The sequence below is a fragment of the Bos mutus genome, chromosome 1, assembly GCF_027580195.1.
Source record: "Bos mutus isolate GX-2022 chromosome 1, NWIPB_WYAK_1.1, whole genome shotgun sequence".
Taxonomy (NCBI): domain Eukaryota; kingdom Metazoa; phylum Chordata; class Mammalia; order Artiodactyla; family Bovidae; genus Bos; species Bos mutus.
Window position 1 is genome coordinate 44,666,048 of NC_091617.1, and position 14,102 is coordinate 44,680,149.

The 14,102-nt window shown below is 39.3% G+C and overlaps 1 pseudogene; it reads left to right on the forward strand.

Annotated features, from left to right (window-relative positions):
* Positions 1–9,349: 9,349 nt before the first annotated feature.
* LOC102287675 (actin-related protein 3 pseudogene) lies at positions 9,350–10,063 on the forward strand (annotated as a pseudogene).
* The last annotated feature ends 4,039 nt before the right edge of the window (positions 10,064–14,102 follow it).

Sequence of the window (14,102 nt, forward strand, 5' to 3'; positions counted from 1 at the left end):
TATGGTTAGAAGCATATACAGTACCATATGTAAAACAGACAGCCAAAGGAAATTTGCTGCATAACTTAGGGAACTCAGACTGGGGCTCTGTTAACAACCTAGAGGGATGGGATTGGGAGGGAGATGGGAGGGAGGTTCAAAAGGGAAGGAACATACGTATACTTATAGCTGATTCATGTTGATGTTTGGCAGAAACCAACACAATTCTGCAAAGCAATTATCCTTCAATTAAAAATAAATTTAAAGTTTAAAAAAAGGGAGGGGATTTATGTACACCTATGGCTAATTCATGTTGACATATGGCAGAAATGAAACCAATATTTTAAAGCCACTTATCCTTCAATCAAAAGTAAATAAATTTTTAAAATGAAAAAAACTAACAGTAACTTTTAAGTTATATATATTTATCACAATAAAAAATAGAAAAAATAATCCACTGAATACTTAAACAACCTGATTTAAATTTTTTCTCTTTTATTTACTTTTTAATTTTTCCCCATAAATTAAAAATTTTAACAAAAGCTAAGTGTAGAAAGTGGATCTTAGAAGACAGGCACATGTACTTAGAACCATTTTCTTTGCTCTATTTTTTTAGTGCTTCAGCTATTACAAAGGATCAGACTCACACATTTCAAAATCTTACCCAGTATCAAGTTTCCATAATCATGTAAAAGTCAGGTAATCCAGGGGCTCAGACAAAGCAGAGAGGATTTGGGGACATTGAGGTGGCTTCTCTTTCTTCTTATAATGAGCACTCACTCTCTGGCCCAGAATGATAGATGAGCTTGCCAATGGAGGATATATGGGGTTATCTCACACAGTAAGGGAAAATTTTATTCATGATACATCTCTGTTTTATACCCTAGCTTTCATATCAGTTTTCAAGGATATCTTGCTAAGAGCACTCCTGTTAGCAGAGATCATTAGCCTATTTACCCAGAGGTCCAGAATTACATTGTCTAGGCAGTTATGTTGGGTAACCTGCCTTCTTTCCCCTCGTCCAAAGTAGAGCACCCCTTGGTAATTTGGGGCAACCTGGCTTACAGCCCAGCTACATTAACTTCTTTCTCCTCATTAACTAATTTATTATGATTGCACATGTGAACTAGTATGTGTGCATTTGTCTTTAGAAACAATTATTTAAGGTACAAACCTGGTATGATATTTTCGTGGGAGTTTTCTGCTCCTAAAGCTTGATGTCTAGACCTTTCAGTTCAGTTCAGTTTCAGTTCAGTCACTCTGTTGCGTCCGACTCTGTGATCCCATGGACTGCAGCACGCCAGGCTTCCCTGTCCATTAGCAACTCCTGGAGCTTACTCAAACTCATGCCCATTGAGTCAGCGATGCCAGCCAACCATCTCATCCTCTGGCATCCCCTTCCCCTTCCACCTTCAATCTTTCCCAGAATCAGGGTCTTTTCAAATGAGTCAGTTCTTCACATCAGGTGGCCAAAGTATTGGAGTTTCAGCCTCAGCATCAGTCCTTCCAATGAATATTCAGGACTGATTTCCTTTAGGATGGACTGATTGGATCTCCTTGCAGTTCAAGGGACTCTAAAGAGTCTTCTCCAATACCACAGTTCAAACGCATCAATTCTTTGGTGCTCAGCTCTCTTTATAGTCCAACTCTCACATCCATACATGACTACTGGAAAAACCATAGCTTTGACCAGACAGACTTTGTTGGCAAAGTAATGTCTCTGCTTTTTAATATGCTATCTAGTTGGTCATAACTTTTCTTCCAAGGAGCAAGTGTCTTTTAATTTCAGACCTTTATGTAAGGAGAACTCCCCAGACAGGTGCATCAGGTATCACCTGGTGAGAGTGAAAAAGAAAAGATGGGGTTTCTAAGTCCTCACATAGCTCAACAAGGTCCCAGATCCAACGATCCAGATGTAGGGAGCTAGAGGCAATGAAAACCTAAGGGAAAAGGAACACTGCTTTCACATCAGTCACCTTTCAGGCCAAAAGGCACTGAAAGGAGGGATGCATTATTGCTTCAGAAGGGCTTTCTGGGGTCTGCTTAGCTTATTCCATCTTTCCCATTCTCTGATGTTAACTTTTACATCATCTCGCTGCTTGGACTGCAGGATTCAGACATTTCTTTGCATCCCAGGTCAACCTTGACTTTAACAAGAACGTAAATTTCTTCTTGCCTCAGATTCCTGGTTTGGCTTCAGCCCATTCCATACAGGTCCCACCTCTCAGGACCTGAGGCTGAATCAGAGGACTAGGTCTCCCACAAATCTGGGGGGAAAACCTGGGCAAAACTCTCAAAGCTTCACGACTGGTTGTAGAAGCAGCTGCCACCCCAAGCTGATCACCATGCAGAAAAAATCGGCCCCTTCATATTGCCAACCTTCAGGACAGGACTTCCCCCTGCTCTGTTCCTCCACTGAGCCAACTCCTTTGCAAATGTGGGTTAAAAAACAGTAGCAGGGAGAAACCAAGGCTCTTCAGACTCTCTTCAAACCTCTCTGATGGTGGTGAGTCTGGACTCTACTATCACTACCTAAGATTCTGAGATTAATAGTGGCGCCAGGGAGCCAGAGGGATGGAGCCAATACTGGTGCTTCGGTTTTGAGTATATAGTGCCCCTAATTAATCCCATCTGGCTTCATATAATTATCTAAGCAGAAGTGCCTTTGGCATTATTTGAATCACAGATCGAGCTCTAACTTCTGCTGATAGCTATAGAGCTCGTTCTTCAAAGCATGCAGCAATGCAAGCAGAAGGAATAATTTGCTTCTTATAGACATATGCCCTGGACAGGGACATCTTCTGGATGAAATACTACCAGAAACATAGTCAATAAGCACTGAAAAAATCCTTTCTGTAAATAGTGCCAAATACAATTTTAAAAACCTTATAAATCATGGAAGTTTAAAAAATAACAACACATCACAGTTTACTAAATATTTTCACCAATTTTCCCATTTGAAAGGAAAACAGGAAGTGACACAATTTCCAATTTAAAATAATAGAAGAAAGAATTAACTTTAACTGGGAAGAAGAAAGAATTAAGATACTCTGTCTCATTAATAAATAACAGAGGAATAAATAAGAAAACAAACAACTAACTTAAGACCAAATTCCAACATCAGTTTTGTATGTGTCCCTGTCATATAACGATGTATATGTCTCAACATGCTTGGTGGCAGGATTCATCTGCGTTCAGGTATTTCTGGTGTTCTTGTGATACAGGCTTTTCAGAAACTTACAATGCTAGGCAGTTTACTCAAGGGAAGAAAATTATTTGGTTTAAGCTATAGTTATTTTTTATATTTTTTTAAGAGTTGCTGTTATGATCACACCTGTCCTTTATAATCTTTACATATCAATCTTGGAAACAAGAAAAGCAGGATTTTCACTCTATTTATATTCACATCAGAGAAGTGCAACAAAACATTTCAGTGAAACGCTATGGCAGACAATCTGCTCCATTGCAGCAATGTGTTTGATGTGGGCTCTGGACACAAAGCAAACCCTCACAGTTGGGAAACGACAGCTGATGCTTTTGTCAAAGCCTGCCAGCAGCTGATGACCCTGCGCTCCCTAGTTCTGAGCGCATGTCTCCTGGTGGTGGTTCCTTGTGTATGTAAGTGCCCCACCAGAGTTATCTGGGTGGGTGGTCTATGGAACAGATGGAATTTATGGCCAGTTTTACTCACAGATGGGCAACTACTTCAAATGCTATTGCTTGATGTTTGATTGTGGAAAGGGACCTGGTTGATTCTCCCCAGAATCAAATCAAACACTAATACTATGAGGCTATGGTTACTATTAGTATAACTCCTTTATGAGCAAGGGGAAGACTTAGCAACACACAACAAATCCTTCAGACCCATAATGAAAAAGGAATCACTTTTTGCCACTAAAAACAAAAAGAGGAAAGAAGAATGTTAGATGCCATCCTGCGTAAACCAATAGACAGCTTCTCTTTTCTCCCAAGAGTTCTATTTTCCCTCTAAAGTTCTAACGTATATCAAATCACTGCATAATATTTCTCAAAACTTTGAATGTTGACAAAAATTTCAAAACAAAAACTATTTATTTTTGAAAAATCTTTTCTCATTGTGAAAATAATTATTCACTTGCAATACAAATACCTTCAATTTAGAAAATACAAATACTCTTGGTCTTCCAATACCGTAAAGTATTGACATTATTTTCACTTAGTGTGAATGAAGGCTATGAGAACTAGCTTTAACTGGGAGGAACAAGGAATTAAGACACCAACTCATTAAGGAAGAACAGAAGACTGAAAGTAAAGGGATAGAAAAAAAAAAAAAAAAACCCATGCAAATGGAAGTGAAAAGACAGCTGGTTTAGCAGTATTTATATCAGAAAAAATAATTCTGTACAAAAGACAAACATGAGAATTATATAATGATTAAGGGCTCAATACAAGAAAAGAATATAGCATTTATAAATACATATGCATTTAATTTGCTGTTGTTACTGTTTAGTCCCTAAGTCATGTCCAACTCTTTGCTACCCCATGGACTGTAGCACATGTACCCCATGTCCTCTGTCCTCAACTATCTTCCAGAGTTTGCTCAAATTCATGTCTATTGAGTCAATGATGCTATCTAATCATCTCATCCTCTGGCAACCCCTTCTCCTTCTGCCTTCAACTTTTCCCAGCATTAAGGTTCTTTCCAATGAGTTGGCTCTTGACATCAGGCGGCAAAAGTGTTGGAGCTTCAGCATCAGTCCTTCCGATGAATATTCAAGGTTGATTTTCTTTAGGATTGACTGGTTTTATATCCTTGCAGTCCAAGGAATCTTCAGTCCAAGTCAAGAGCCTTCTCCAGCACCACATTCAAAAGCATAATTCTTAGACCCTCAGTCTTCTTTATGGTTCAGCTCTCACATTGCACATGACTACTAGAAAAACCATAGCTTTGACTATATGGACCTTTGTCACCAAATTGATGTCTCAGCAAAGTGATGTCACTGTCTAGGTTTGTCATAGCTTTCCTGCCAAGGAGCAAGGGTCTTTTAATTTCATGGCTACAGTCACTGTCCTTAGTAATTTTGGAGCCCAGGAAAACATCTTCTTCCACTTCATCACTTCTTCCACTCTTTCCCTTTCTATTTGCCATGGTAAGATAGGATCAAATGCCATTAGTTTTTTTACTGTTGAGTTTTTAAGCCAGCTTTTTCACTCTCCTCTTTTACCCTCATCAAGAAGATCCTTAGTCATTCTTCACTCTCCACCATTAGAGTGGTATCATCTGCATATCTGAGGTTATTGATATTTCTTCTGGCAATCTTGATTCCAGCTTGTGATTCACTGAGCCCAGTATTTCACATGACATACTCTGAATAGAAGTTAAATAAGCAGGCTGACAATATACAGCCTTGATGTATATTGTCCTTTTCCTCCTTTTCCTATTTGGAACCAGTCTGTTGTTCTGTGTCCAGTTCTAACTGTTGCTTCCTGACCTACATATAGGTTTCTCAAGAGGCAGGTCAGGTGGTCTGGTATTCCTACCTCTTTCAGAATTTTCCAGTTTGCTGTGATCCACACAAAGGCTTTAGCATAGTCAATGAAGTAGAAGTAGATGTTTTTCTGGAACTCCTTTGTTTTCTCCATGATTCAAAAAATGTTGGCATTTGATCTGTGGTTCCTCTGCCTTTTCTAAACCCAGTTTGTATATCTAGAAGTTCTCAGCTCATGTACTGCTGAAGCCTAACTTGAAGGATTTTGAGCATAATCTTGGCTAGCATGTGAAATGAGTGCAACTGTACAGCAGTTTGAACATTCTATGGCATTGTCCTTCTTTGAGATTGGAATGAAAACTGACCTTTTCCAGTCCTGTGGCCACTGCTGAATTTTCCAAATTTGCTGGCATATTGAGTGCAGCACTTTAACAGCATCATCTTTTAGGATTTGAAATAGCTCAGCTGGAATTTCATCACTTCCACTAGCTTTGTTCACAGTGATGCTTCCTAAGGCCCACTTGATTCCACATTCCAGGATATCTGGCTCTAGACGAGTGACCACACCATCATGGTTACCCAGGTCATCAAGACCCTTTTTGTATAGTTCTTCTGTGTATTCTTGCCACCTCTTCCTAATCTCTTCTGCTTCTGTTAGGTCCTTACTGTTTCTGTCTTTTATGGTGCCCATCCTTATATGAAATTTTCCCTTAATGTCTCCAATTTTCTTAAAGAGATCTCTAGTCTTTCCCATTTTATTGTTTTCCTCTATTTCTTTGCATTGTTCATTTAAGAAGGCCTTCTCATCTCTCCTTGCTTTTCTCTGGAACTCTGCATTCAGTTGGGTGTATCTTTCCCTTCTTCTCACATCTTCTGCTTCTCTTTATTTTTTCAGCTATTTGTAAAGCCTCCTCAGACAACCACTTTGCCTTCTTGCATTTCTTTTTCTTTAGGATAGTTTTGGTCACTGCCTCTCGTACAATATTACAAATTTCAGTCCATAGTTCTTTAGGTACTCTGTCTACCAGGTCTCACCCCTTTAATATCAGAGCATCTAAATATGTAAAGCAAATATTAGCAGACACAATGGAAGAATTTGATAGTAATACAATAATAGTAGGATACTTGAATATACCACTTAGATCAATGGACAGGCCATCTAAACAGAATATTAATAAGGAAGTAGTGGCCTTAAATTCCACATTACACCACATAGACTTAATAGATACCTGAAGCTTCCCAAGTGTCACTAGTGGTCAAGAACCTGCCTGCCAATGCAGGAGACATAAGAGATGTGGGTTTGATCCTTGGGTTGGGAAGATCCCCAGGAGGAGAACGTGGCAGCCCTCTCCAGTATTCTTGCCTGGAGAATCCCACAAGACAGAGGAGCCTGGAGGGCTACAATCCATAGCATCACAGAGAGTCAGACATGACTAAAGTAACTGAGCATGCATGTAGAACAAGCCACTGAACAAACAAAAACCCAGAATACACACTTTTTTCAAGTGCACATGCAATTTTCTCCAGGATAGATAACATGGTGGCCACAAAACAAGTCTCAGTAAGTTTTAAAAATTGAAATTATATTAAATATCATTTCCAGCCACAACAGTATGAAACTAGAAATCAAGAAAAATGGAAAAAAATGGAAAAAAACACAAACATGTAGAGATTAAACAACATATTACTAATAAAATGAATCAACAAATAAATGAAAGAAGAAATCAAAAAATACCTTGAGATGAATGAAAACAGAAGTTAAACTTTTCAAAATCTATCAGTTCAGTTCAGTCACTCAGTCGTGTCCAACTCTTTGCGACCCCATGAATCACAGCATGCCAGGCCTCCCTGTCCATCATCAACTCCCGGAGTTCACCCAGACTCACGTCCATCAAGTCAGTGATGCCATCCAGCCATCTCATCCTCTGTCGTCCCCTTCTCCCCCTGCCGCCAATCCCTCCCAGCATCAGAGTCTTTTCCAATGAGTCAACCCTTCGCATGAGGTGGCCAAAGTACTGAGTTTCAGCTTTAGCATCATTTCTTCCAAAGAAATCCAAGGGCTGATCTCCTTCAGAATGCACTGGTTGGATCTCCTTGCAGTCCAAGGGACTCTCAAGAGTCTTCTCCAATACCACAGTTCAAAAGCAGCAATTCTTTGGCTGCGATCCAAAAGTCTACAAATAATAAATGTTGGAGAGGGTGTGGAGAAAAGGGAACCCTCTTACACTGTTGGTGGAAATGCAAACTAGTACAGCCACTATGGAGAACAGTGTGGAGATTCCTTAAAAAACTGAAAATAGAACTGCCTTATGATCCAGCAATCCCACTGCTGGGCATACACACTGAGGAAACCAGAAGGGAAAGAGACACATGTACCCCAATGTTCATCACAGCACTGTTTATAATAGCCAGGACATGGAAGCAACCTAGATGTCCATCAGCAGATGAATGGATAAGAAAGCTGTGGTACATATACACAATGGAGTATTAGCCATTAAAAAAATTCATTTGAATCAGTTCTAATGAGGTGGATGAAACTGGAGCCTATTATACAGAGTGAAGTAAGCCAGAAGGAAAAACACCAATACAGTATACTAACGCATATATATGGAATTTAGAAAGATGATAACAATAACCCTGTGTACGAGACAGCAAAAGAGACACTGATGTATGGAACAGTCTTATGGACTCTGTGGGAGAGGGAGAGGGTGGGACGATTTGGGAGAATGGCATTGAAACATGTAAAATATCATGTATGAAATGAGATGCCAGTCCAGGTTCAATGCACGATACTGGATGCTTGGGGCTGGTGCACTGGGATGACCCAGAGGGATGGTATGGGGAGGGAGGAGGGAGGAGGGTTCAGGATGGGGAGCACATGTATACCTGTGATGGATTCATTTTGATATTTGGCAAAACTAATACAATTATGTAAAGTTTAAAAAAAAAAAAAAAGCAGCAATTCTTCAGTGCTCAGCCTTCTTCATAGTCCAACTCTCACATCCATACATGACCACAGGAAAAACCATAGCCTTGACTAGATGAATCTTTGTTGGCAAAGTAATGTCTCTGCTTTTGAATATGTTATCTAGATTGGTCATAACTTTCCTTCCAAGGAGTAAGCGTCTTTTAATTTCATGGCTGCAGTCACCATCTGCAGTGATTTTGGAGCCCAGAAAGATAAAGTCTGACACTGTTTCCACTGTTTCCTCATCTATTTCCCATGAAGTGATGGGACTGGATGCCATGATCTTAGTTTTCTGAAAGGTGAGCTTTAAGCCAACTTTTTCACTCTCCACTTTCACTTTCAACAAGAGGCTTTTTAGTTGCTCTTCACTTTCTGTCGTAAGGGTGGTGTCATCTGCATATCTGAGGTTATTGATATTTCTCCCAGCAATCTTGATTCCAGCTTGTGTTTCTTCCAGTCCAGCGTTTCTTATGATGTACTCTGCATATAAGTTAAATAAGCAGGGTGATAATATACAGCCTTGACGTACTCCTTTTCCTATTTGAAACCAGTCTGTTGTTCCATGTCCAGTTCTAACTGTTGCTTCCTGACCTGCATACAGATTTCTCAAGAGGCAGGTCAGGTGGTCTGGTATGCAAAAGCAGTTCTAAGAAGAAAGTTTATAGCAATATAGGCCTACCACAAGAAACAAGAAAAATCTAAAATAAACAACCTAACTTTCCATCTGACAGATTTAGAAAAGGCCCAAACTTAACAGAACGAGGAAAACAATATAGTCCAGAGCAGAAATCAATAAAATAAAGCTCCAAAAATACACACAATAAAAAAGATCAGTGAAACTAAGAATTGGTTTTATGAAAATATAAACAATATTGATAAGCCTTCAGCCAGACTTACTAAGAAAAAAAGAGAGCCTAAATAAACAAAATTAGAGATGAAAAAGAATGAAGTAAAAGAAAAAGCCACATGCTTCATAAAGTGGCCTATCCACCATGGTATAGTTTAAGACTGTTACCTAATGGAAAAGTTTATGGTCAAAATATTGCCTCAATACTTAAAGTACAACTTGAAGGTCATTACTTTTTTCTCATTAAATCTCTACTTAATGCTCCTGAAAATAAAATATACTACTGAAATACTGTTTGAATATTTCATGGCTCATATAAAGCCATGCAGGCTATGCTTGCATTAACAACATCCTGAGCATCAAAACAAGTAGGAAAACTGACAGTGGCTGGTATTAAGGTGGAGTCATTCCTGTCTTTTCTATGGCTATAGGACATGTGATTGGCAGCTGAAGTAAGCACATTCCAATCACAAGGTAAGCTGTACTGTATTTCATTTAGCAATTGCTAAGAGGCCAAGAAGTAGGAATTCCTCTAGGGCAATCCCTGGAAACAGCTATGGAAGTAAAGGAGTATAGTTATATTTGCCCAGATTTAGTAAAAGAATTTAACAAGTATGACACAGAGAGGCCAAAGTATACTGGAATCAAGCCAATCTCAAAGAAAGAATTTTCCATTGATGTTGGTTATGACAGATTCTTGGAACTTGAAATCTTTTTTTCATCCAAAATTTGCTAATCTGGACTTTACCTACCTAAGAAGTAGTAGATGAGGTAATTCAGCATTATCTTACTGATGTCTGAGTTCTCTCAAGTGAGTAAGAATACTGACCTCACTTAACTGGATGTGCAGAGATTTTGAGTGTCATTTTTATATTTTGAAGGAAAAAATGACCAAGTAAATGATACATTTCAAAAAGGAGCCTCATACACAACAATGTGAATTAATTTAATGCCACTGATTAGAACACTTAAAATGGCTAAAATGTAAATTTCTTGCTATATGTTACCAAAATAAAATATATATATATATATTTTTTAATTTAGGTGGCCTCATGACACTTGCCATTATTTATTCATGGGACAAGGAATTCCAATAATTAGGAAATGCTACCAACCTCACATAAAGAAAATTGGTTTTTGCTGCAAGTGTTTTTATAGCTGAGAAGCTAGTACAGTTGACACTTGAACAACAAGTGTTTGAACTGTGCAGGTCCACTTATATATGGATTATTTCAACAGTAAATAGTACAGTTCTACACATTCTGTAGTTGATTGAACTTGTAGATATGCAATCACATATATGGAGGAACCACATATACAAAGGAACTATGAAGGGCTCACTATAACTTATGTTTTTGACTGAGTAGAGGGTCCACACCCCTACCCCCACATTGTCCAAGAGCCAACCATGTATTTGACTAAGTCTAATTCCTTGGACTCCTTCTTGCTAAAAAAAAGAAAAAAAAATTAATAAAGATAGCCTGTTGGATTTTTTTTTAAAGCAATGTTCCAACATCAGGTATTACCACACCAGTTTCAGTCTGTTTACTGAAATTTGTTTCTGGTTCATGTCTTCAGCAGATGCCACTGACCCAACCTATGAGAGGCACACAGTGCTTGCTGCAGGTGCAAACAGTTCTCTGCTCAAATTTTCTAACCCCTCTCCTATGGCAGAAATGAAGCAGACAGGCAAAGCCAATTAAATCTCTATTAGCTGATTTGAGGTGATTCTAATGGATTTGTTCCCTCTTTGCTCTTTTTTTTCTTTTCTCTTCCCCTCTTTTCCTTTTTTTGTGTTTGTTTTTTGTTTTCTGTTGGGCTTTGTGTCTGGCTTCAAAGTGTTTTCAAGGTTTTTTCACCTGTAGCATGTATTTGCTAGCAAGGTTATGCTCAAAATCCTTCAAGCCAGGCTTCAGCAATATGTGAACCAAGAACTTCCAGATGTACAAACTGGGTTTAGAAAACTCAGAGGAACCAGAGATCAAATTGCCAACACTGACTGGATCATGCAGTAAGCAAAGGAGTTCCAGAAAAAGGTTCTGCTTCATTTACTATGCTAAATCCTTTGACTGTGTGAATCACAACAAACTGGAAAATTCTTAAAGAGATGGGAATACCAGACAACCTTACTAGTCTCCTGAGAAACTTACATGTGAGCCTAGAATCAACACGTAGAACTGGACATGGGACAACTGACTGGTTAAAAATTGGGAAAGGAGTACAAGGCTGTATTGTCACCCTGGTTATTTAACTTATATTCAGGGTGCATCATGTGAAATGCTGAGCTGAACGGATCACAAGCTGGAATCAAGATTGCCAAGAGAAATATCAATAACCTCACATAAGAAGATGACACCATCCTAATGGCAGAAAGTGAGGAGGAACTAAAGAGCCTCTTGATTAGGGTGAAAGAGGAGAGTGAAAAGGCTGGCTTGAAATTCAGCATTCAAAAAACTAAGGTCATGGCATCCTGTCCCATGATTTCATGGCAAATAGATGGGAAAAAATGGAAGCCGTGACAGACTTTATTTTCTTAGACTCCAAAATCGCTGCACATGGTACCTGCAGCCATGAAATTAAGACACTTGGGTTTCCCTGATGGCTCAGACAGTAAAGAGTCTGCCTGCCATGCAGGAAACACAGGTTCTATACCTGGGTCAGGAAGATCCTCTGGAGAAGGGAACAGCAAGCACTCCAGTGTTCTTGCCTGGAGAATTCCAGGGACAGAGAAGCCTGACAGGCTATATTCCATAGGGTCGCAAAGAGTCAGACACAACTGAGCAACTAACACTTCTCCGTGGAAGGATAGCTATGACAGTCCTAGACAGCATATTAAAAAGCAGAGACATCACTTTGCGACAAAGGTCCATATAGTCAAAGCTATCATTTTTTCAGTAGTCATGTACAGATTATGAGTTAGACCATAAAGAAGGCTGAGTGCAAAGAACTGATGCTTTCAAGTTGTGGTGCTAGAGAAGACTTGAGAGTCAATTGGACAGCAAGAAGCTCAAACCAGTCAATTATAAAGGAAATCAACCCTAAATATTCATTGGAAGGACTGATGCTGAAGCTGGAGTTCCAATACTTTGCTCACCTGATGAGAAGAGCCACCTCATTGGAAAAGACTCTGATGTTGGGAAAGATTGAAGGCAAAAGGAGAAGGGCACATCGGAGGATGAGATGGTTAGATAGTATCACCAACTTAATGGACATGAATTTGAGCAAACTCCAGGAGAGAAAGGAGAACAGAGGAGGCTGGCATGCTGCAGTCCATGGGGACTCAAAGAATTGGACACAACTTAACAACTGAACAACAACAGTGTATATCAGCACTTCATCCCTTTTCTTGACCTTAGTTGTTTCACGTAGCTATAACAAAATATCATAGACAAGGTGACTTAGACAGCATTTATTTCTCATACCTATGAAGCCTGTGAAGTCCAAGAATAGGGTGTTGGCAGATTTGAAGATTTGGTCTTTAGTGAGGGCCCTCTCTCTGTCTTGCAGAATTTTCACTGGATCCTCACAATGCAGAGAGAAGACAGTCTAGTGTCTTTTCCTGTTCTTATAAGGATACCAATCCTATTATGGGGCTCTACTCTCATGAGTTCATCTAAACCTAATTACCTCTCAAATTCTCCACCTCTTCATATTATCACATTGGGAGTAATGGCTTCAATGGTGGATCAGGGGAGATAGAAATATTCATTCCATAGCATGACCCAATAATGTTCCATTGTATACATAATACTACATTTCTTCAATCCACTCATTAGTTGATAGACATTTGGGTTATTTCCACTTTTTGACTACTATGAATAATGCTATTATGAACTTTTGTATACAAGTTTTATGTGGCCACATTTTTCAATTCTCTTGGGTATATACCCAGGAGAGGAATTGCTAGTTCATATAGAGACTCCATGTTAAACCACTCAAGGAACTGCCAGTCTGATTTCCCAATGGCTGCACCATTTTACAATTTCATAAGCACCAACACTATTGTCTGTCTTTTTTTATTACAACCATCCATCCTAGTGGTACACACTAGTGATCAGTCGTGTCTGACTCTTTATGACCCCATGGACTATAGCCCACCAGGCTCCTCTGTCCATGGAATTTCCCAGGCAAGAACACTGAAGTAGGAAGCCATTTCCTCCTACAGGGGATCTTCCCGACCCAGGGATCAAACCTGAGTCTCCTATGTCTCCTGCATTGCAGGTGGATTCTTTACTTGCTGAGCCACTGGGGAAACCCTCCATCCTAGTGGTATCTTGTGATTTTTGATTTGCAATTCCCTAGTGTCTAATGATGTTGAGCACCTTTCCTTCTGCTTATATCTTCTTTGGGCAAATGTCTATTGAACTCTGCCCATTTTTAATTGGATTCTTTGCCTCTTTTTATTGAGTATAAGAGCTCTTTATATTTTAGATATAAGACCCTTATCAGATATAAGATTTGCAAATTTTTTTTTCCTTTTTGGGCTTCCCTGGTGGCTCAGAGGTTAAAGTGTCTGCCTGGAATGTGGGAGACCGGGAGTTTGATCCCTGGGTTGGGAAGATCCCCTGGAGAAGGAAATGGCAACCCACTCTAGTACTCTTGCCTGGAGAATCCCATGGAGGGAGGAGCCTGGTTGGCTACAGTCCATGGGGTCGCAAAGAGTTGGACACGACTGAGGATTATCTTCTTGGTAGTATCCTTTGAAGCACAATTTTTTTTTTTAATTTTGACAATAAATTGCTTTTTAAAAAAGCTTTTGGATGTCTGGATCCAGAGTAATATTTTCTTAACACATTATGAAAACTTTCATAGAGTTTTATAGCAGGTAGGAAGGTAATTT